The sequence below is a fragment of the Pseudopodoces humilis genome, chromosome 4 (genome assembly GCF_049639895.1).
Source record: "Pseudopodoces humilis isolate 2021_Gansu_Grassland_sample_001 chromosome 4, ASM4963989v1, whole genome shotgun sequence".
Taxonomy (NCBI): domain Eukaryota; kingdom Metazoa; phylum Chordata; class Aves; order Passeriformes; family Paridae; genus Pseudopodoces; species Pseudopodoces humilis.
This window is the reverse complement of record NC_142203.1, coordinates 68,554,795-68,579,077: the sequence shown is the minus strand read 5'-3', so window position 1 is coordinate 68,579,077 and position 24,283 is coordinate 68,554,795. Positions and strand designations below refer to the sequence as shown.

Here is a 24,283-nt window from a genome sequence, read left to right as displayed (position 1 = left end):
GGATCTGCTGCTGTTCGAGCTGTACTGTGCCAGCCAGAGAGGAAGCAGGATGAGTGTGGAGCAGGGAGGCTATCTGTCATGAGGCAGAGCCCTTGGGAGCCTAGCAGGGCTGGTAGCCCAGCACCAGTGCAAGGGAGAGAGAAAGATCTGTGCCCAAAGCTGCCACACTTGTCCCGGGAGGATCCAGTGGCTTTCCAGGGCAGCACTGCCAGACAGTCAAAAGGGACACATGACCAGGAGACAAGAGGCTTTGACCTGGGCACTGCTGCCTGGGACAGAGCACCAGCCTGGTGGTTGTCAGGGCCAAAAGGGGTCTTTGCACTATTCAGACCACAATAAACCCCAAACCAACCCCTAAGTGGCTTTTGCTGCTACCTTCTCTCCTGCTTCCTTTCCTAGGAAGTGCTATGGAGAGACACTGGTGGCCTCACTGGGGGTGAAGCATGAACCCACACAGCCAGGAAGAAGTGCCATCATTAGGAGAGGGAAAATAATCATCCTCAGAACAAGCAGAGTAAAATGCAAGAGAAGAGGCAACAGAAACTGCTGGAAACAGACTGTCTAGAGGATAAATCACAACTCTATTGGTCCTACCTGAACCCGAGGAGAAGGAAGGATATCTAAGCAGTGTGAGCACAAACCCAGGAGCTCCCTGGCACAGGCTAAGAGCAGAGCTTGTGAAGTGCCAGCAGACAGAAAGTTTCTGTCATAGCCCTGAAGGATGGCAACACTAACAGCAATGCTGCCACCAGAGAGGGGCTCCTGCACAGTCTGACAGATCAGGCGTCTCACCATCAGAAGACAGACAGACACGTGAGGCTGGGGACTACCTCCAGCACTGTAGTAGAGGTGGCAGTCCCAGGGAGATGACAAGGGAGAAGCTAGAGGAGCAAGCTGTGCCTGAAGCAAAAAAATGACCACTGGCCGTGGCTCTGGCACTATCCTGGAATTCAGGTTGGGGAGGAAGGACCCGACGCTTGGTGGAAACAAGAGGAGGAAAGAAGGAGAGGGAGAGGGAGTGGATACATAGGAAGGGAGTTTCCTTGCCCCACTGCAAGGGTAAGTGCTGCTCTCGAGGGTCCTCAGGAGGCCTCCTGCCATGCCAGATTCATGCAGCTGCAGAGCCTCGTTCAGTGCTAACCCCTGCTAGTAATGAGGAGGAAGCCTGACGCCAGAGGGGAAGGCTGGGGCAAGAGGTATCACCCATGTCATGAGTGCAAGCTCCTAGAAACCACCAGACACAGAAAGAGATTAGACCCAACACCTCCCTGTGCCCACAGCACCGTGTCCATGAGGTGCTGCTGCTCCCTCCCATCCCATGGGAGGCAGCACTGGCCAGGTGCACAAGTCCCTAGGGACAGAGCAGCCCTCTCTGCAGTGCATCTTGCTGGGGCTCCAAGCTGCAGTAGCCTCCTCAAGGGCTGAGGTCTGCCCAACAACATGCAGTGCCTCCCCAGCCCTAGCACACAGGTGCTGCAGGGACTGAGCCCTTCTGCTCGGCCAAGTCAGGATAACACAATGAAACCTCTTCTGGGAGCCGGGGGAGCCGGAGCAGAGCTCCCAGCCCAGTGACTTACCCCTTCTCCCTCTGATGCCCCTTGTCCTGGTACAGATCGCCTCCACACACCTTTCCCAGGTGCCTGGCTTGCAGACGGCGATGCTGACAATAGCCTGTGGCTGGGAAGGGGGGTTTACAGGGTCTGCAGACAGATCTCACTATGCGACAGCCACCTGTGCAAAGCTTTCCCCCACGTCCAACCCCCTCCCCGCCAACCTCCTCTCCACGCACGGCTGCCCCTCTTCCCAGGAAAGCGTAAAGAATGAAAAGCAGCTTAAAATCCGGCAGGACAATCGGGCAGCTCTCCAAGGCCGGCAGCACCCCCTGCCCACCCAGCCCAGCAGGTTCAAACCTCTACGATACAGCCCACGGCCGCCCAGCTCCAGTGTTCGACCGGGAGCCCAGGAAACCTGCAGCAGGCAGGGCAGGGAAATCCCATGCAGCAGCCGCTTACGGGGAGGACAGCCCAGGTTGAGGACAGACCTTTGTCTCTGCCTGCCTGTCTTGCTCGCTTGCTGCCGGAGGAGGAAGAGGGGGGCGGTGGGGGACAGCGAGCAAAGATAACACCCCTAGGAGGGATGTCACAGCCACGTTAATCACTTGGAATTCCAGCCAGCGCGCCGCAAATATGGGCAGCAAATGGAGATGCTCAAAGCTCTAAAATAATTGGATCCTTTCACAAGAGCCGAGCCCAGAATTCAGCACAGGAATTCAGTCCCCGCTGGAAGTCGAGAGATCAAATACATGGAAAGGCAGGCGCAGCACAAGCAAACCTCAGCCACCGCTGTATCCAGCTCCATAGCCTTTGGCGCTGCTTTAATCTCAGGTGCCTTCCCAGCGGGAGCGAGGGGGGACCACAGCAGAGAGCCCGAGTGCCCAGCTGAGGACCGGCCCCTTCCCATCCAACTTACTCGACTTGTGGCAAGGTGCAGAAGCGCTGTCAATGCAAAAGAGGGTTTTGTGCGGGAGACCAGCTGCCTCGAAGCCTTGCTCGACCGGAGGAACAGTCCATGGGAAGGAGACCCCTGAAGCTGCTGTTTGGCCTCCGCTGCCCTGCAGGGGAGATGCCTGGACCGGCAGGATTCCCAGCCCGCATCACATTCCCGGAGAGACGCACACGCGGCACATGTACGCTCCTGCTCGGCGCCTCAACGGCAAAGAAAAGGCACAGAGGCTTCTGCCAGAAAACAAAGAGGCAGCGGCAGAGCTGGGGGTGGGGAAAACTCTCCGCTGCCCAAGAGGATCCCTGCAGAGGCAGCAGGATGCTGCTAGGCTCCACCGCAGCTATTCACCCCCATTAGCCCGAGGTGGCACCCACTTGCCTGGGCTGTGGTGGCACAGGGAGTCGAGGGTGGGCAAGCCCCCATTCCCCTTCCATAGGCAGCGCTAGGTGAGAAGGGCTGGAGGACATGAGCCAGGCCCAGGACAACAGCTGTCCACAAGCAGCAAATTCCTCTGTGCTGGCTCCACATCATAAAAAGCTGTGTCTTTCCACCTCGGAGTAGCTGCTGCACAGGGGAAGGTGCAGCCAGCACCACACCTGCAAGCCCTGGGGAGCCCTATGGCATTGGACTTGGGGCAGCACAGTGGCCTCAGCACTCACTTTAAGGCAAGAAAGAACGTGAAAGCAAGCTCCTGCCCACCTAGGCACAGGGACATGTCAGCCAGCTCCCTTCCAGCCCTCCTGTCTCTCTCCAGGGGTGGTGGCCTGAGGGACAGGCCCATGGGACCTCAGTCACTGATGACCCCACAGACAGGCTGTTCCAGTCCAGAGCTTGATGCCGGCTGAAACCAATGGAAAAATTTCCACCATGTGATTACTAAGTCACATGCCTGCACAGCCAGTCATAGAATGGCTTCGAGAAGGCAAGTGGATCTGGCCAAGGGCAGGGACCACTTCTGGTCTGCACTTGCACGGCACCCAAGGTCTCTGGCCATGACCAGGGCACCAATGCTCTGCCACATTTCAAGTTCAATAAGGATGTTTGTCCAAGGGAGGCATTCCCCAGACCCAACCTGGATGAGGTCCTCACCATTCTAAGCAACCTACAAATTTTAGCACCATTTTATCTGATCTCCCAAGAGGAAGAATAACACTCTGCAGTTGGTGTCTCTGTCAGAAGCTGTGCAAACTGTATACTACGAACCTGCTTAACCCAACTCCAGTGGTAAAACAAGTTACAGCAACTCCCGTCCTGTCAGCTCCCTGTCCTGGGCTGTGCACCATGGGAAGCATGATCTGGACATGCAACCTGAACAGCCCAGCCCCTTTTCCAGCACTATTAGCTAGGTACAGAAACAAGAGCCTCTGATAGGGAGCTCCAGTGCTAGGGTGATGTTTTGCAAGCTGGGAGAAGATAGCACAGAAATCAGCAGGTGATGGCAGCCCTCTTGCTCCCAGCTCTGCCATCTCTTCTGTGTCACCACAGGCATCCTCCAAAGCCTGCTTACCAAGCTAGCTCCTTCTGTACTGTGATGCCCTGTAGCCTAAACCCAGATGCAGAACACTGCCCCTTCCCCACATCCTTCACATGGCAGCTGGGCTCTGTATCTCTGCAAGTGTGCTCCTCTTCAATCCAAGCCCATCCTCAACCACATCAGACCCTGTCCTGTTTCCATGAACCCCCAAGGCAAGCCCCTAGCTCTTACCTGTGCTCTGTTGCCTCCTGATTGCTGCAGTTCACACCTTAACCTACCCGAGCTTCCTCCCATTCCCGACTGCCACACACCCACAGCCCCACCAGCCCAAGCCTCCTTGCACACACTCCCCTGACGAGTTCCTGACACCCGACAGACTCACGGCACCATCACCTTTCCATACCTCCCCAATCAGTCACCAGGCACTTCAGGGCAGTGGAGGAAGTCCCAGAGATGCTGAATTGCTCCGATCAGCTCCGGGTGTCAAAGCTACACATTGGAAGAGGGGGTAAGCAAATGGCTTGCAATGGGGAGCGCAGCAAGGATTGTGCACTGCAGCATTTGCCCCGTGGGAACTGCCCCTCCCCACCGCAAGCCCTCTTGCAATACACTTCCTTTTACTGTAAGAGTCCTCCAAGGGAGGTGCTTGAGCACAGGCACTCGGGCCTCCTGCTTGGTTACCAAGCTGCAGCCTGCAGATAAGCCTGCAGCAGCTGTAGGGACATTCAGCATCTTTTCCACTCCCTGTACTAGACATGTACGTGGCACAGGGGGAGGAGATACCACACACACACAGCTGTGCACACCCATCCAACTCATGCTTTTCCAGCTGCGATTTAGAAAGGCTCAAGTCTAGCACAGGCCAGTCTAGCACATGACCTGTGCTGGGCAGGTATTTGGGCCATAACGGTGAGGCTTTGTCCATCTTTGATTTTAAGAAGATGGACACAATCAGGGCTACTGCAGGGAAAGAGTATTTCCACCACGAATTTAATGTCCTGCACCTTGTCATAGAAAAGAAAAACCTCTCTTTCCTGTAGGACTGAAGGTGAAACACCCTGGTGGACTTAGGAAAAGGGTGCCACAACTGTAATGTAAACATTCACACTGCTGCCCATGATGAAGGCAAACACATGAGAGCAGAAGGCTTTAAGAAGGGAAACATGGGGGAAGAGGGACTGTAGGCATGTCTATATGAAGGGAAGCAGGAGACACAGTCCAGCTCCTCTTACACCCCATGAAACTGCAAACCTCCTTGTCCACACAGACTAAACCACCCCTGGGGTCCCACAGAGAGCAGAGGCAGCTAAGTCAAAACATCTTCAACCTGGTGGTTGATTCATGCCCTGAGGACACAGATGTCCCTCTAGACCTGACCCTCCTAGGGAGGCAGAGCCTGTGAGGGACCTAAGAGCTCTCCATGGCCTACCAGAAACCAGTTCATCCCCTGCCATACAGCACTTGCTCTGGCAGATGGGAGCACAGACCTCAGGGACTTCTTAACCCAAACCACCAGATCCTGCTGCTCCCAAAGTGTAGGGGGGTGCTGCAACAGGGTAAAGCCAGCATGTCCAGAGCAGCATTGAGAGTTTTATGTGGACTGCTAAGGAAGGGAGAGCAGAGTGCACAGCAATGGCAGCCCAGTGTGAACAAGCCCAAAAGAAAGGCTGAAAGGAGCAACTTTAGAAGGGATTGGGGACTAACACAGTTTATGAGAATGTTCTAGACCTTGAAAACACATATAAAGGGAGCCTGAACATCCACCCAGCCTCTGCCAGATGAGAAAGCAGATGTAGCTACTGCTGCAGGTCAGCTTAACCCAGGAGCCAAGGCTACAAGCAGACCCCTTTGCTCTGGTTCATTACTCTTGCAGACAGGATGGGCCAAACACTGTAAACACCCTCTGAACACTTACACACCAGACATGGGCTTCTGCAACATCAGACACCAGGTCAAAGCTCCGAGACACAATAAATCACACAGCAAAGTTGTTCCTGAAGACAAGGCTCATAAGATTGCCAGCAGCCAGCCTTGCAGAAGAACAGGATCAGGAAAAGAACAACCATGAGAATAAAAGGCTGGCAAAGAAAGTACTGTGAGTAAATAATTCTTTCCAGACACTCCTTTGGGCTCATCTCAGCATCCATCTGCTGAGGATGGTCAAGCAGCTGGAACCTTTGAAAAAGCTACCACTAACTTCCCTTCCAACCACCACAATCTCTGGGACAGGCACCACAGGAAAGATAAACTTTGCATCTGGAGCACTGGAGTCCAGCATCCTCATGAGTTTTCCAAAAACACCAGCAACCCCCGACACATCACAGCTCTGTTCTTCCAGCAAAGCAAGGAGGATGTTTTACATCCTGTGTTTCACTGCCCACTGGTTTCTTGTGCTCATATGGAAAGGAAATAATACAGATTACAGAGAGATGGGTGCTCCAGCTAAGAGAGGCTGGGGCAAGTGAATGAGCTGAGCAATGCTCCTAAGGCAGTGTCTCCATCTCCCACCACTGCTAATACCATACAGATAAGTCCAAGTGACAAGGGGATGGACAGAACAAGACCCTGAGCCCTCTATGTGCCTCCAAGCTGGTCAATCCAACAGTCCATGAGATATGACATTGCCAAGCAACCTGAGAACTGCAGAACTGAGGAACAACAGTGAGAAGGGACCTCAGAGGGTTTGGGTCCAGTCATGCTAACAGCAGGGCTAAGTTCAAACAAATCGCTTGGAGTTTGCCCCATGCCAGGAGCTCAAAGTCACCAAGTGTAGAAACTGCCTCCTTCCTCTGGGCCCTACTCCAGAGTCTAATTGCCTTGCAGGGAAATATTTTTCCTAGTGTCTAATTGGAATTTTCCTTGTGTCCCATTGCTTCTCATCCTGCTCCTGGGCACCTCCCAAGGGAGCCAAGCTGCAGCTTCACTGCAAACCCACAGCTTGCAGCAGCAGTGAGAGCTCCCTTCACTGCCTTCCCTCCTGCTGCTGCACAAGCCTACCACTCTCAGCTTCTGCCCACTGCAGCACACAAGAAGCCAGTGCTCCAGCTCATCTCTGGAGACTGTTGGAGCCTGTTGGGCTCCATTCTGCCCAGCCAAGGGTGCCACCAAGGAGTACCTGCACCTGCATACCTTGGGGATGTTGAAAAAAGAGACTCATCTCAACCCGAGATCAGTAGGAGCTGCTTTTGTTCAAGTATCTGATCCTTGCTCTGGCTGGTAGCAATACCAGTGCCTGCTGCAAAACACCTACATTATTCCAAGACAGAATTCCCAAGTACCTGCTCCAAGAAGTTTGGCCCCAGACACAGAGAGCTTCGGCTGTGCTGCTGTAGCTCTGATACCAAGGCTGCCTCCACCATGCCCATGAGGGGCCTGTCTCAGGAGTGATGAGAAGGACAATAAGCAGACCAACTCAGCAGAGGCCAGCTGTGCTAGATGGAAACCCAGCAGTCCAGAGCAGGTCCCTTGATGAGAGAAGCAGCCTTGGAATACCTTCAAGGGTCTGCAGCAGAGCCCAGGTCACACAAGGGGTTTTGGAGTCAAGAAGCACCCATGTCCCCAAATCTCCAGTGTATTATCTCCATCCCAGATTTTCCTCCATGCTGTCTTCACTCAATCCAGAGCTATTTTTTTACCATTCTCTGCCCCAACAAGTATCACTCATTTTACCGTCCTGCATCTGCTCTCTCAGACAACTGGGCAGGATCTGACCAGTACAGAGACTTGCTCAGCTTGCCTAGAGCTGGCTGGACACTCCACCGCCTGTGTGGGGATGAAGATCCTCCCGATTCACTGAAGGCAGGCATACCTGTTCCCTGCACTGCTCCCTTGCAGTGCTCTTTTTTGGAAAACTTCAGCACCAAAGATGCTCCGAGCCTTCCCAGGACTTTCCAGCAGTGTACCCACGGCTGGAGTTCAGCATGTAGCTAAGATCCTGGCCTGTTCCCAAGGCACAGGCATTGCCTCCACCTACTAAGCCCTGTGGCTTTCCCAGTTCTCCTCTGGTACCCACAGCCCATCTCCCAGGGACTCAGCATAGGCTGCCAGACCCTTGGGCTCCCTTAAAACCCTGTCCTGCACAAGCACCTTCCTTCTGCTTCCCACTGACTCACTCCTCTGTGATTCACCCCCTCCTGACTAATTTCTGGGACAGCCCCATGCACGAAGGGAGTGTGTGAGCAAAATGAGAAATGACCCAGACCCTGCAAGCCAGCAAACTGGGCAGGGAGCCTGGCCTGGCAATGCCAGTACCCTTGACCCCTGCAGCACCCAGAGGGGCAGAGGTGACAGCACTGGCTCAAGTCCATTGTGTGGAGAAGGGGCAGAGGCAGGCTGGGAGTGCAGCCAAGATAAGGAGCAATGCTAGGGGAGGGCTTCCTCCAGACTCCGAGGCTGCCTTCCAGGCAAACCCATTCCCTTTATCAGCCTGACCCTGCTGGCTGTGGGAGGGTTACCCAACACTGCCACAGCTCAGATCCACAGGCAAGACGTCTGCCAGCTAAGTTGCCTTTGGTTACAGCCAGACATGCCCCCCCAGGCTGTGCCTCTTCCTGGTTTTACTCTCCAAGGTGGACAGATTCCTGGGAGACACAAAATGACTTCTAAGCATGGCTACAGTCAACTGGCATCAGCTAAGGCATGTAGGGCCCACAGGCTTGGCCAGTTCCTGAGTGTGGACAGTGCAAGTCAGGCACATGATCTGTGTACACATAGATCCTCTGCAGGCTGCTCTTCTGACTGGTAATTCCCTAATGCTTGGGGCTGACGCTCAAACAGGCTTTGCCTCCCCTCTTTTCCACATCATGACCTGTTCCCAAGCCACACACACTGCCTCTGCCTGCTAAGCCCTTCTGAGGGCTGTCCAGGTAACCTCAGTCTCCTCAGAGAGACCAGAGCAGACAGAGGTGACAAGAGGAAGATGGCACAGCTGTGGCACATACCTCCCAGCCAGCAGAGCAAGGGACTCTGCCCATTCACCTGTGTCTCAGCACAGGAGAGCTGTGGTGTGAGCATGACATGCTGCTCCATGCAGCACACCAGGTCACAGACCTGTGGCTTTACCTGTCAAAACTAGAGGATCCATTTCCCATTGACTACAACAGAAAATTACTGGCATCATGGAGGCTCTTCCCTCACTCTTTCCACATCACATGGGTCAGAATCATGCTGACAAGGGGCTCTGGTCCCTTCCACCCAGGAGCACTTGGCCAGCTGCAGCATTTTGCCTGCAGCCACACACAGGATACTTGGGACAAGTATACTGCAAGAGAACAAGTCAGTCAAGCATTATGTCTTCAGCAGGGTCATGGAGCCCCAGCTTAGACAGAAAGCCCTAACACGCAGGAGTTAAGGCCAAAGTAAACTGTATTTTGGCCAGGGAGCGAGGGACAACACTTTGGGCTGGAATGTCACATATTAATAGACACAAAGAATGATTTTCTGCCAAAGCTTAGGGCTATATGCCAGAGCTGCTGCTTCTCCCTGGACTTTTAAATTTTTGATCCTCACTACGTACACACAGAACCTCTTCTCTCCTCTCGGGACAACGTAACACAAGTCTTTGTCCCATGGTATCCCTATGGGCTCCTGCAGTTTCCCCTGCACAGCACCCCTCCTTCTCATCAGGATGCTCCAGTACTTCAGGTCCCTCCTAGGGAACCAGGGGGGAGATTCACAGGGCTCACCCTGTGTCAGCAGGGCCAACACCATGGTCACGGTGTCACAAAGGTCACAGCAACTGGGCAAGCTCCTGAACGAAACTCAGCAGCCACCAGCAGGGCAGACCCAGCAATTTAAATGGACATGCTTAAATAAGCCTGCCACCACTGAAAAGATTGACTTGTCTACAAACTCTGGAGCCCCTAAGACAGCAGCAACAACCTATATGCATTCTTGGACACGGTCAGCTCCCTGGCACAGTCTCCAAGCACATGGGAAGCTGAAGGATTGCCCTACATCCAGTTAAGCAGCAGGGACTGATCCAATTTGAGCTAAACTGGCTGACTTTTGAGACTGAGTTTTCTGCCACACCCTCCTTTGTGACTAACAGAGGGGTAACATCCCATCTGCAACACCCCTCTCCAGCTGGGATGGGAGAAGAAGCAAAACACAGGCAGCCAAACTACTCTTGATTCTGACATCTCTCCCATACCAAGGGGAACCCTTTCAAGTGCCTCATGTTCCCCTTCTGCAGCCCAGGTGGCTGAAATGAGTGGGAGAGTGTTTACCCAAAATACAGTGAGTAGACCTTGCTGTCTTCAAACAGCATATTCCAGGTCAGCAAGCTGGGCACTAGCAGCCCAATTATCCACCTTTATGTTTGTTAGCGGCAAGCTTCTGCAGCACAGGTGATGCCGAAGGACAGGGTAAGAAGAGAGGATTTGGAGCGATAAGAGATGAAGGAATTCAGGCCTTCTCAAAGTCAATGCTAAGCAGGAGTGAGTCTGTGAAGTTGATGTTTCTGCTGAAACAGTTCCTGGTTACTGGGACAGACACACAGAGAATGATCCCAAGAAGGCTGGGTACCAAGGTGAACAGATGTTTTGGTTTCTGAGAGCTGCAAAACAAGCTCCAAACATGCTGTTCCTCATGCAGCTCTGTCCTCGCACAGTCTTGCCCTTCTAGTGCTTAAAAAAGTAGAGAAGCCTCTAGGCTGCTAACTTAATGAGGTGTCTGCAGAGCCTCATGGGATATTCCCTGGAACCAGCTTTCATCTCCCAGGCAGAGCCCAAGCAGTCCTTTGCCCCAGAAATCACATCTAAGGTGATCTGATCCAACATAGGGATCAGAAGTGGAATTACTTTAAATAAAAGATCAGATTGGGGAGCACGCCTGTGCCAATGGATGGGGCTGAATGACCAAATGCCTGCTAACCTGGCACTTTAAACCTTAAAGTTTTAAGGACTAAACCACCTTTTCCCACACACATCGTGGGTGTATTGGCTGGATGGCTCATGCCATCCAAATCTCAAGACTGAAACGACCTGTTTCCACTTTTCATCTTGCTGCAGGAAGGGAAACAGAGGTTACTGGCATCCATCCCTTCCCTAGCTCCTTCTGCTGGACCCTCTGCTGCTGTGCCCCATGTGACACCCTGAGAAGGCAACATTAAGAAGCAGGGCTTGGAAACCAGCTAGAAGCTTCCTCTTCTGTCATGGCAAAATGTCCCTGTAGGCACCAGAGACTGCCCTCTTCTGCATGTTGGAAAGATCCTCCCTTACAGGCACTGCCTCTTACCTTCTGCTGCCTTCACCAGCCCTGAGCAGGCTGGAGGCCCAAATTCTGGTGCACCAAGGTGCTGCTAATTCATGTGCCATGTGTGGGGCAGCTGTAAATGCAATAGGGGAAGGAGGTGGGGCAAAACCAAACCACCCAAAAATCCCAGGGAGGAGGTACCCAGCCTTGTGTTCATTATTTACCCCAGGACACAGTTCCAGTTTTCACCTGCTCTTAAAGCTTTCCACTAAGTTGCTCTGACTGACTTTCACAATTTCTTTTCTCTCTGCCCCACTTCCAGCAGGGACCTCAAAGGCTGCTGCCTCCCAGCAAAAGGGTCTCCATGACCTTTGTAATTCAACACACTGGGAAAGGCTCAATCAATTCCCTCTATTCCTAGGCCAACACAGACCTTAAAAGCCCTCTTTGTTCCTGTTACAAACCCTATCCCACAACTGTGGCTTAACCCTTAGGGCACTGCCTCAAATGAAGAGAGTTTTACAGAAGTAAGGCAGTCTGCAGCATCCATGGGAAGCTGGACCTACTCTCCACTTACAAAAGAGCTGTACTGACAATTTGCTGGTAGCTCAAAGGAAGCATCAAATACACACAACAGGGTGGGAGGGATGTCTCTGGCCATGCTCATCATCACTACAAACTACTGTGCCTCACACTGCTGCAGCAGCACAGGCAGGGTTTGGGCTCTTGGTTTTGCTCTGCCTGCCCTCAGTTCAGCAGGTTTATTACAAAACATTGTCCGTGTATGCAGATTTGGAGTTACACAGAAGAATAGGGATGAGGGAGGAGACAGCTGGGACTGGGTACCCCCATTTTCAGTCTGGACTCCTCTGCTCCTGCCCCCAGGTAGAGCCATTGTTCCATGATCAGGAGCAGATCAGTGCCAGCAAGGGATGCCAGGCTGTTACTACACAGCCTCCACACTGATTCTTGCCTATCCTGAGATAAGTTCAGACTGATATCCTGACCAGCAGCCCAAAGTCACAAACTGGGGAAGCAGTGCCATGGGACTGTGTGTATTACGTGCAATTATGCACCCTGAACATGTGAATGCAGAGGACATGGAAGGTACAGCCAGGTCTCACTTCCTAGCATGATCCCTGGCACAGGAAAAGGCAGTATGGAGCAAGGGCTGCCAAAAATGCCAGCTCTGCAGCTGGAACAGAGCTGCCCAACAACATCCTGAAACACCAGTTCCATGGCAGACAGAGCCAGCTTGTACTACTGCACCCCAAAATACCACCTCAGCAGACAGGATGGGGTAGGGCCACCTTGCAGCACCCAAAAATGTAATTTCCTACCAGCTGCTGTAACTTCCCCTCCACCCCTTTCTGGTCCTGCTCCACACCCCTTTCCTTCTCCTCAGGCTTCAGGGAAACTGAGTCACAGCATGCTGGCCCTGCCCCATGGAAGGAGAGTGGGTGGGCAGCCCCCAGCCCCTGGCACAGCATGGGAGTAGAGCAAGAGTGGTATTGAAACCTCTGAGAAACCCAGTGACGGGGAGGGATTAAAAGGTACCCACGTATTCTACATCAAGCAGCTTTCCCAGTTGTGAATCTCCTCTATTACCATCTCTCTTAAAGCAGAAGCTGGCCCCAATCTGCTGCTGGCCATATGGACTGCACCCAGCTCTGCTGGGCTACACAAACTGACCCACATGCTCTCTGCCACCAGAGGGGACCAGGACATGCAGTAACTTAGCATAGCCCAGAAAAAAATTAATAAATAAATTAAAAACCCAGAGAGAACATTATAAATCAGAAGAGTGCCATAGGTCTCAACAGGCTGCTAGGGGACTGGATGCTTCACTGAGAACAAGTCATGGCATTCTTCACCTTAAAAGATTCATGTGTTTGAGTAAAGACTTGATACTCTGGTCCAGCTCAAGGGGCTGGTAATTTTCCAGGTACTGACCTCAGGCTCTCTGTTTTTATCATCCACCTACAGAAACGCTTTTGAGGACCTGCTAACCAGTAAAGCTTCCCAGGACCAGGTCTACAGCAATGTTCACCCACAGCACAACTCTTTAAGATCCCTGACTGGTGCATTAACAAACCACCACCCATCCATCTGCCTTGTAGACAGATAAGTTAAAGATTTGTTCGTTCAAGCTCTGGGTCAGACATCTCATGAATGCTATTAAAGCCATGGTTTCTTGAGTATGTTTCTCAAGATTGCAGTGAGGTTAAGAGCCCAGCATTGCTCAGTTCAGCTGGGACAAAGAATGGGAAAACTGAACTCAAGCTGCAAAAAATGCACAGCTATTACACACTGCTCATCTGTAAGTCTCCTGGCATCTTTTCCCAGGCTTCTGTCTTCTTGATTGCCTCGCTCCACCTTCCTGGGGACTCTCTGAAAATTGACCCTTTCACCCCTCCCCGGGGAAGTGTGTTAAGGTGGTATTTGCTGTTATTGTCATGTAAAGCATAACATTATTGCAATACCCTTGCCCCAGCTCTATCTCCCAGGACAACATAATACTAGATGAAATTCATTATCCCCTATCACTTTATGGTACTATCTTTTCATTTCTCTGTTAACACACATCGGAGACGTATCGAGTTTCAGGCCAGCTCACTCCAAAGGAAATTCTCTCTTGCCTTACAGGGATTGGCACAAACGATACCTCTTCTTTTCAGTACCAAGAAAAGCCCAAACCACCACCAAAATGTAATTAAAAACCCCCAACCCACAAACCAAAAAAAAAAAAAAAAAAAAAGAGAAAACCTACACTCCAAAAATAGCACTTGAAGGTTCACTTAAGGACAGAATTTGCCAGATCACCATTTTGGTCAGACCTTTCCCAGGCTCTGGAGGGCAGCATTCTCACTGCTGCTCAAAGAGTTTCATCAGCAATGTCTGGAGTCCTGTAGGGAGGAAGCTTTAAGGGTAAGATGCCTTTTCCTTCCCAAAAGTGCCCAGTACATGAACACGGGCATTTCCTGGTAAACTGTTCCTCCTTGCTTGCAGCCTCTGCTACAGGGGTGGCCTCTGATAGCAGCCTTCCTCCGGAAACATCACTGCATTTTGCTCAGTTACTCCAACTCTGTCATATTGTAGGGAAACAGAATTAAACAGCTGAAATCTGTAATAAATCATTCCCACTGAGCTGCCAGGGAAATTGCTACACAGAAGAAAGAGAAGAGCTGTCTCTTTCCTCAACAAATCTTAAGACACAAAACAGCCTTTAGTTACGAGGAACAGGCACAGCAGCAAGAGGAGCACTTTCACGGTGGAAGACTGATGCCACATATTTTTCTGTTCTCTCTCTCCAGATTTATCACATGGTCAGAACAGATCATTGCAAATACCTTAAGATCCCAGACTATCAGCCTAGGAAAGAGGTCAGCAGACCAGACCCAGATGAAAAGCCTGAGAATATTCTAGCTCCTCAAAAACAGCTTATATTTTTAGCTTTTGCTGCTGTTAAAAGATTAATTGAAAGCAAAGCTCAGACTCCCTACTTGATGCCATAACTGCTTTATTTTGCTGGCAGCCACAGCAGAGAGGATCTTGAGAATTACGCCCTTTGTCCACTGCTGGCCCAGCTATGCTAATCTCATCAGCAATGCAAACACTGGTATAGAAAGGGCTGAGTGGCAGTGCTGGCCTGACAGCTCCAGCAGCGCTGACTAGCAATAAGCAAACCCTGGTACATGGCATCCAGGCATTTTCTCCTGGCCTGACTGGAGCCGAGTTGGCTCTTGCAAACCATTCCTCATACATCTTCCAGACAATCTGTACAGTACACATGGACTAAGCTACGTTCTCACAGTTTAAGGAATGCAGGTAGAAACACCCATGGAGTCAAAGTTTCCACTTGGTCCCACTGATCTATCACCTCTCTGCTGAAATCCCCAACACTCTTCCCACAGCAGCAGCATTCAGGTTGGTCCTGATGTCCCACAGAGCACTGTCCAATTTTTCAGAGTGACACTGCTTAGGATGGTGTCCCCATCTGATTACAGGTAGGCATGCATGTCCTGGACTTGCCTCAGACAATGGCAGAGGCAAAGCAAAGTAGCAAGTAACCCACACAGTACTCTCCCAGCTTCAGCACCATGGCTCAACCAGGAGGAAATATCTTTTGGCTGCCTCTCCCTAAATGTTTATTCCAGCACTGTCTACCTTAACTCCTCCCCAAATCAGCAGCAGAGTATATGATCCCCCTACCTTTGGGCTTTTTTAGTCCTCTGTGCTTTAAACTGTGCAGTATGAACAGGTAAGACAGAAAAAGAGGGGGCAGCACTTCAAAGATGACATGGTTGTAAACTCATGGGGTCACAGCACCCCAGAGATTGAGCCTTGGGCAGCAATCTTGGCAGGCAAGGTATTTTACAAAGGATAAAAGAGAAAACATTCTCTGTCCTAGAAAATGGCAATTCCCATCCCAACACACACATATGACCCAGAGCCTCCTCTGCTGCATCACTCCGTATTTCATAGCACATTCTGGGGCCTCGGTCAAGGAGAAAGATGAGAAACCACTGGCTGTGAAAGTGGGATCAGGAGGAACTACAAGGTGGCTCAATGGACTTTTACCATGCTCTGCCATCACCTGCACCCATAATATAATGTAACACTAGCTCTCACACCAAGTACTGAAGGTCACATTTATGGAAAAGGGTGCTCAAGCTGCTGACCCAAAACTGCCTTCAGTGTCAGGTACCAGATTCCTCCACGGGAAGGGAGCTCCAGCTCCCAGTGCAGAGCAAGCTGTTCATCTCTGAAAGTGGAAGGAACCTGTTGGAAGTGAGAGGAAGGAAGCAGACAGCTGTCTGCCACAGGCACCTTTTCCCAGAGCCTCCATATTCCAGCTTCCACCTCCTTGTTTGCTCTCCCTTGGGAACACCAGGGTCTCGAGTCCAGGGAACATTGTGCAAACAAGTCTAGACTATTAGGGAGTTTTAAGATGACTGAAACGGCAGAACTGAACAGAAATGGGCAGTCCTTGCAGATCTTACAGTAACCCTACATCACAGAAGGGCATTAGGGCATTTTGGAAGGGGTGCAATGTTTTTCATTAAATACATGAGGCCTTGTACCCTTGAAAGGAGGAGTTACAGCTCAGGCAAGGATTATGACATTTGTGAGTGCAGAGCTATTTGGACAGCTCAGACTGAAAGGCATCCTTTCCCATCCATTTTTGACTGAACACCTTAGTTCCAGACAGAATCTGGCCACAGGCACTAGAGCAACATGTGGCACCCCATGGCAAGCCCACACAACTAACCTCCATACATCTCCAAGAACATTGTTCTTCTCTCATCCTGGGCACAGAGCACAGAGCTGTGGGCAGGGCACTGTAGCTCGCTGCCAGCAGTGACCTTTGAGAGGTGTAATGAGAGAGGTTTACAGCTCACACAGCCATCCATGTTGACACGAGCAAGCTGTGCTTGCTGCCAGCAGGTCCTTTTTCCTGGCTTACATCCAGGCCTTTAGGCATATCATGGATGACAGGTCAGGTCTCAGTCACACTCACATTATGGCCAGGCTGGAGATGGCTTCCTGACCCATTCCCTCTGCTAGTGAGTGCATGATTTCCCCTTCACCAATAGAAGCCAGCTTTCTTACCAGTATCTGGTAAGGGCTCTACGCAAAGAGCTTCAAAAATGTTTAACTTCTTCTTTACCTGCCCCAGAGGATGGTCTCAGACCATATGAGAGGGGTCACAAGAGCGTCTGCTCTCCCTCAAAGTCCAGATACCCTGGAGCAAAGCAAACTGGCTGTGCAAGCTGCATGGAACAGCACAGCACAGGGCCAGGTATCCTGGGAAGGTGCAGTCATGGCTGGAGCCACTTAAATTGATTAACTGGGGATAAGCAAGGGCAGTGGAATGACTTGCTTTCTCCCATGGTACAGTGAGAGGGATCAAGAGACTGGTTTGCTCCTGGCCAGGCCTGCTCTGCAGCTCAGGGCTTCAAACCAAACAGGTCTGTAAACAGGAGCTGCCTGCCCACATTGTAGCAAGGGGGAAAAGAGGGGAAAAGATGGACAAAACACCTTTGGCCATTCATCTTGAGGCTGCTGCCAGAGGAGAACAGCTCCAGATGCCAAATTGTCAGACAGGAGTCCAGAGATGCCAAGCCCATAGCACAGCTGGGACTGGGCTGCACTCAGGGTTATGGCATCTTGCACATTTGCCCAAATGCTCTTCTGCTTTGTCAGTGACAAGTTGCCACAGTGATACCCTCCAGCATGCTCCCCTATGTGTGTTCCCCCTTGCTTGTCCTCTCCCTGCTGCTCCACACATAAAACATCCCAAAGCCTCAACATACCCCTAAAAGGCAGAACCTTCACCAAGGAAGGAAAGGAGCCTGAGGTGGAAGCCCACTCCCACAAGCCTCATCCCTGCCCACCTCAGGGACAAGGACCCTACTCTGGACCTAGGTGAATAACACCCCACCTTATCTATTCTCAAGGAAGAATATTCACAAGAGAGCCACGCTGACAGATTTGGGGAATAGAGGCCTTTTCAACTGCATCTCCATTGTGCTCTGGCAGGCAGGGATGCTTCAACATCCTCACCTGCCCTACAGGGCCTGCTCCATGGCAGGGACATGCAGCCCCTGTTCAGTCCAGCCCAACACAGCTGCCTGCAGGTCAGAAAGCCCCAGCAGCTCTTTCTACATTGCAGTAGTACCAGATCTGACGGGAATGGGGGTCTCAGACTCTTCTTGCTGCATGCTGGCAGGCACCTCCTAAGCCACTGTTTTCCAGTTCCAGACAGTTTCCACTTCAGGCAGATCCGTAATGCTGCACCAAACCTCACTGTGGCTTGAATCGGAGACAGGATCCTGCTTTGTTTCTTGCCCTAAAAACTCCTCCCTATCATTGCTACATGCCACTAAGCAGTTACCTAGCCTGGGTGGTAAGCAGAGTTCCTCTCCTTTTCATCTCTCTCACACAAGACACAAGGGAAAAAAACAAAGGACCCTCCTAACCACACTCAGGAGTGATACCTGTCAATATTCTTCAACATTTAAATTCAGCGACTTTGCAGACAAGCAAAACAAACAACAACAAAAAAATAACAAAAACAAAAAACCCCAAACAAACAAAAAAACAAAAAAAAACCCCACCCCAACTTCTAAAAGCTCTGCTTCTCTCTCTGTTCTGCTCTTTCCCACAACCAGTTACATCACTTGAGGGTTATAGCAGAAGCTAGCAAAGCCTCAGTCCTGATCCAAGATGAGTCATGGAGCTCCGGAGGCCATGTAACTTCCTTCTGATACCATCAACCATGCCTTACACAGCTAAAAATAAAGATGGGCCAAAACTGCAGAGCCATATCTTGCCTCAACATGAAACTTAGCAATGCTCAGCGCTGCTGAAAAATTACCTGAGCAGGTGGAAACCAAAATGTGCAGGGAAGCCAAAAGTTTAGGGTGTACCAAGAAGGGAGAGGCCAGGAGGCCTCGCCCTGTGCCACACTGGAGGGCTGGAGGATGGTGGTGGCAGATGGCAAGTAGCCATCCAGCCACACAGAGATGGTCACAGCCAGGACCTCATCTCACTCAGCTGTGGGCTTTGGAGTATTTCCATACCTGGAGGTTTCGCAGAAGACTGTTTTCAGCAATGCATGCTTCCATCTGAGACAACAGGAATCAACTGCTGCAAACAGGAAGGATGCTGCATGTTTGGCAGGAAAAGATTGGAAAGCTGCAGCATGCTTCCCACCAGGCAACACATGCTCATCTGCAAAGAAAGGTCCAAGGGATGTCTGGAGCTAAAGGTTAGAAATAAAGGTGATAGATACAGCTGACATGGCTTAGATATTGAGGTAAGTGAGGGATTCAAAGTTCTTCCTAATCCCTGGGAGGACACTGTGCCCAAGCAAAACCTTCACACTTGAGGATACAGGATTCTCACACAGATCTTAGCAGGAAGCCGTAGGATTGAACACAAATAGGAGCTCAGAGGGACACTGTATTCAGAAACCTAAAATAGCCTCAGCAGATGATCCTCTGCTCCATTCTTGGGAGCAGCAAGAACTGAGCAAGGATCCAGCTGTCCCAACACTCCCATGAACAGGATGGATCTTTGAATGCCCAATCTATTTGCACAGAGATGGTAGGGTAAATAGGGGATTCCTTGCATAACTTCAGTGCCAGTACGCACAAGGAACCCAGAGTCCCAGATCTCAAGGAGGAGGCAGCATTTTCTTGTGGTTTTCAGTGGAAAGATGACCTAGTGCTGCATCAGCTGGTCAGACTCTGGAGCAAGGGCAGCCTACACAGACCAAGAGAAGGCTGGAGGACATTAGGCTGACTGCTTTCTGTTGAAGACATAAACTCCACTTTGCCCAGTCGTTAGGTTTCCCAGACAGAGAAATACCATTTCCGAGAGAGAGGCATTGCAATACTGTCCGTGGGTCTGCAAGCTGTATCAGTTTCCAGACTACCACCAGCTGCACTAAACAGAGCCAAAATTTCTAATTCAGCCCAGATATAACCTCACTGATACCACCTGAGTAAGGTGGTATACAAACCAGAGAACAGCTTCATGCTGTGGCCAAGCAACAGGAAAAGCTGCTGCTTTATACATAAATGGGAGATTTGCTGTCCATGAAGATACAAAGCTATTTGGCTAGCAAGGAGAGGTGGAGAAAAGTGGATCCAATACTATCCCAGAGGGGTGTGATCCACTGGCACAGGTTGCTCAGAGGAGCTGTGGATGCCCCATCCCTGGCAGAGTCCAAGGACAGGCTGGATGGGGCCCTGAGAAACCTGGGATAGCGTGTGGCTCCCCTGGCCCATAGCAAGAGGGATGGAATGTGATCTTCATGGTCCCTTCCAAACCAAGCCTTTTGATGATTCTGTTGTGAGCCCTATGTTAAAATGCCCCTTGTTAAAAGGCAGGGGAGCCCTGAGAGGATGCTGTGAACTTAGTGGACTGGGATCTACAAGCAGCTAAAGCAGAAATGAGAGCAAACCTTTTCTCTGGTCTTTGCCATGTCTCTCATCACTAAAGAGATATAAAATCCCATCAGGGAACAGGTATTAGTGAATGCCACAACCCAGCTGGATAAAGGGGCTGCTCTGCTGTCCCTGCATTGACTGCTGATTGGTAATCTGCAGCACAGAGCACTGGCATGAGCCAAGGAATTTTTCCTTCCTTCCTTTCACCTTCACAGGTAAATCTATCCCTTCCTCACCCACTGTGGGTACCACTTCAGCACCAGGCTTAAGGATGAGATGGCCTGAGGCCCAGTTTCCAGCTGCCTCTGGACTGGTACCAACTTCCCTGGCAGCCACTTCAAAGGAAGAGCTGCAGAGCCTGGGCAGCCATGCATGCTAAACTATGTCTTCCCCATATAATCTCTCCTGGCCAAATCACACCTGAGCTCTGGAGTGAGAGAAGGGTTCAGCTTGGCCTGCCATAAGCACAGTCCTCATGAGGGCTCCCTCCCAGGTGAGAGCACACCATGCAGGTGGGGCAAGCACTGCTGGATTCTAGGCAGGCACACAAGCATCCATGGACTGGGCAAGAAACCCCCAGCCATCTCAGGCTGCTCCAAGGCTGGTTACCTCAGAGCAGTAATATTCCTTGCCAGTGGCAATAAAAGAACTGCTGGTCCTCCTGAAACACTTCCTCTGAGCCTCACACACCAAAGCTAAGCTACAAAGTCCTGGGAAAATGCAGGGAAAAGCCAAATGCTTCTAATAGAAAACACAATTACATCTGCCAGAAGCTCTGGGTAAAGTCTCAGCTGGGTTCAGGTGAAGGACAGCAGGGACCTGCAGCTGGAAAATACTGGAAAATGCTGGAAAATACCAGTTCAATCCTGCTGGCATGCAGAAGGACAAGTGTGGCAAACAGCACAGACTGCAAGTTGCCAAGGGCTTAGAACACACCACCCTTCAGCTCCTGACAACTGTGTGCAGGGTTCAACAGTCTTAGCAGCTCTGGTTCCACACAGACAGGTTCCCTTTGCCACGCTGACAGACAGGTGGGATGCAGGAGCACCCAAAAAACCTTGGCTGTGGGAGATCCTCACCTGGGTGACCTCTACTCTACAGAGTTATCCCTGTGAACCAAGAGCACAGAGTTCCCTGGTTTTTCACACAGCCCTTATGAGGGAAGGGAAGTCAGTGATGTTTGAAAGTTGCTAACCTCAGTGTAGGGCTGAAGCAGACAGAAAAGGCAGCTCTCAGCTGTCAGCCCTTGCAGTGTGGCCTTGAGGTTGCTTGTTCTGGCTGTCTTGGGTCACCTGAAAAGACAAGTCCACACACACAGATTCTGCTGGAACACTGTGTGGGCCGTAACTGCTCATCCAAGCCAAGTGAGTTTCTGGCCCATGCACAGAAGTGAGAGGCCCCAAGCACTCCACCAGCTCAAAGACCCCACCACATCTTTTATCAGTGCTGAGGCTGCCCCTCCAGCTGCAGCAATGACTCTCTCTTGGGTTCCAGCTACCCCCAATTCCATGACTCCAGTTGGTTCTCCAGAGAGAGCTGCTAAGGTCACATCTATGATCTCCCATCCCAGATTTCAGTGGGAAATAAAGGCCTTTCTGTGCCTTTGGCTTTGTTCTTGTCCACCCACACAGCTGTAGGTTTCTCCACCACACAGGCTTTGCTGTACTCGAGTGGGTGCACTGGCATATGGTTTATCTGCAAGAACAGGCATTGGCTGTGGTTCCCACAGGCCACCTGCTAAGCCACCCCATAGAGACACAGAGCTGGGGCAGGGAGGGACAAACTCCACTGCTGGAGAGACACCCCTCCCAACAACCCAAACAGACCAAGACAAATCCAATGCCGCAGCGTTTCCCAGGCTACAGGGAAGGGAGAAAACGACAATTGCTTAATAGAAATCTCCGAGAAGCCTGCCAACACCATCACAAAGATGTTGTTTAAGTCTCCTCCCCAGGCTCCCAGTGCTTTAATTGCAGACCACTGGAGATCACACTTTGTGGGGCTAGGTCCTTGTACACAGCAGCTCCTGAAAACCAGGATGGTATCACCCTCCCCAGGATAAGATCTGACCTTCCCCTGGCTGCAGGCATAATGGGCAAAAGCTGCTGTGAGGCAGACCCTGCTCCCCAGCCTGACCATCCACACAGGCAACCATCCTGCAGCACCACCACAGCACAGCCCAGATGTGACCAGAGCTGTTGTGCCGGGGAGCAGAGCACTGCGAGCAGACAGGCTGCCAGTGCCCCAGAAGCACAGTCTTCACATCCTGGTGCAGGGAGGCATGGCCACACTACCCTCCTGGGGCTTCAGCCATTAAAACAGTCCTGAGGACACCCAGAAAGTTTGTGCTTAATGACATCTGCACTGGCATCCCAGGAGAAGTCCCACCTAGAAACTGTACCAGCTAGGCACAAGGGCTATCGCTCTGGAGAGCTTATAAGCAGAACAAGCCCCAGTAAATGCAGCATGTGTATATGTAAATATACATATATTGAGAACCCTCCACCAAGTCCCTGCTCTAGCACACTGTCTTTCAGTGACGGCTCAAAAGGCACTAAGCCTGAGCAGTGACAAGAATTGCTTTGGACATGGCTGAAGTACTGCCACCCACATACTGCAGGAGCACAGGAAGCGATGGCAATATATCTGACAGGGATGGGTTGAAAACACTACCCAGGAAGAATGCAATTACCCCAAATGGACTGAGGCCAGGAGATCTGGATTACCACCTCAGCTCTTGCATAAAGAGCTTTGCATCTTTGTTCACTTCCAACAAGAATCTCAGGGTTGACATCAGCCCTGGCCCAGGACATGGATTTGTTACTAAAAAGTACTTCCAGCTGAATCACTAACTTCCCATTTTGCAGCACACAGGACTCCTTTGAAGGTTTCCCATCCAAGTACTGCTCTACCATCATGCTGCTTAGCTGGGGGCTAGTCCAGGCCATGGGCAAATATAACTGCAAACCACTGGCCAGTCCTGAAGAAGCTCTCTGAAATGCAGAGCATGTGATCCCAGCTGCTCTTCACTCAGGATTCACAACCAGCTGAAGATGCAGATGGAAACAGGGAAAAACATGTTAATTGGCAGCTGGGCATTCACAGGCCAAGCAAGGGAGACTGTGAAAGAGAGGGGCAAAGCCAAAGGGATGATGAACAGAGACAATTCCCTGTCAAAGAAAAAAAATTTTAAAGCAGACCTCAAACTTTGTGAGACCAAGCTCTCTGGATGTTATATTCACCTGGCTCGTTTGCTCATGAATAAAAGCAAAATGGAGGAACAAAGGAACCGAGCTGGTCAGAAAATAGGCTCCAGAAAGCAGAGGTGCCAGGTGCTGCAGACAGAAGGAAGGATCAGAAACACAGTGCCCAGGACACAGAGACTCGCACAGCTCCCTGGAGGAAGGGGGTCCCTGGGAATTACGCAACGTGGAGAGACATCAGGCAAAAGCCTCTCACAGAAGACTTTCACAAAGTAACCTGCAACAATCTCACTAAGTAACCTGCAACAAACCATCTGCTAGAATACAAATATCTCCTTTCAGGATTTCTCCCATGCTGCCCTTCACACCTGTCCTGTTTCAAACCCGACTCATTAATTCCTCCAGCTACCAAAGCCTCTGATAATTTGATTAGAGCTCCATTGACAGCATGCTGAGGACACCACTTTTCTAACCATATGGCTTCACTTTCTCCTTTTACGTCTGTGGTCACATACCTCCCAACAACAGGTTTTCTCGTTCTGCATCAGGAAGTGTCCTGGCCCCCAGGCATGGTGCATTTCCACACAACACACGATGGTGCCAACCAGATCTATCAGAGGACAAACACAGGCAGGCCCAGAGCAGTAAGAACATGTAAAGGACTTGGAAAGAGCCAAGAGGCTTTGACTTTGAAGACTCAGATCAATAAACATCCTCTTCAATCACCCTCAGACTCAGAGAGCAAAGTTTGGGTATCTCTGGCCTCTGGTACTTACTCAGCACAGTCATGCAGAAACGTGCTTGGGAAAGCAGCCTGTAGCAGACAGCAAGGAGGAAGACCAGGGGCAAAGATGTGCTTCTCTGCCCTCAGAGGTCCCTTGAACATAGGGAGGGAACTTCCTCCTCCTGCTCTGCAGGCTCAGAGAGAGAAGAGAGCCAAGGGCAGAGGG

The 24,283-nt window shown here is 51.1% G+C and overlaps 1 protein-coding gene across 5 annotated transcripts in view; it reads right to left on the bottom strand.

The window, feature by feature from the left end:
* ATOSB (atos homolog B) overlaps positions 1-23,944 on the bottom strand; it is a 35,476-nt gene extending 11,532 nt beyond the window's left edge. For 2 of the 5 annotated variants that reach the window (XM_088054661.1, XM_088054657.1), the window contains exon 1: positions 4,380-4,520. The gene's annotated coding sequence lies outside the window, so the exon portion shown is untranslated. Of the gene's footprint in view, positions 1-4,379; positions 4,521-18,756; positions 18,795-21,325; positions 21,424-23,848 lie in introns of those variants that run through there. The other 3 variants (XM_088054658.1, XM_088054659.1, XM_088054660.1) reach the window with 3 other exon arrangements.
* Positions 23,945-24,283: the final 339 nt, after the last annotated feature.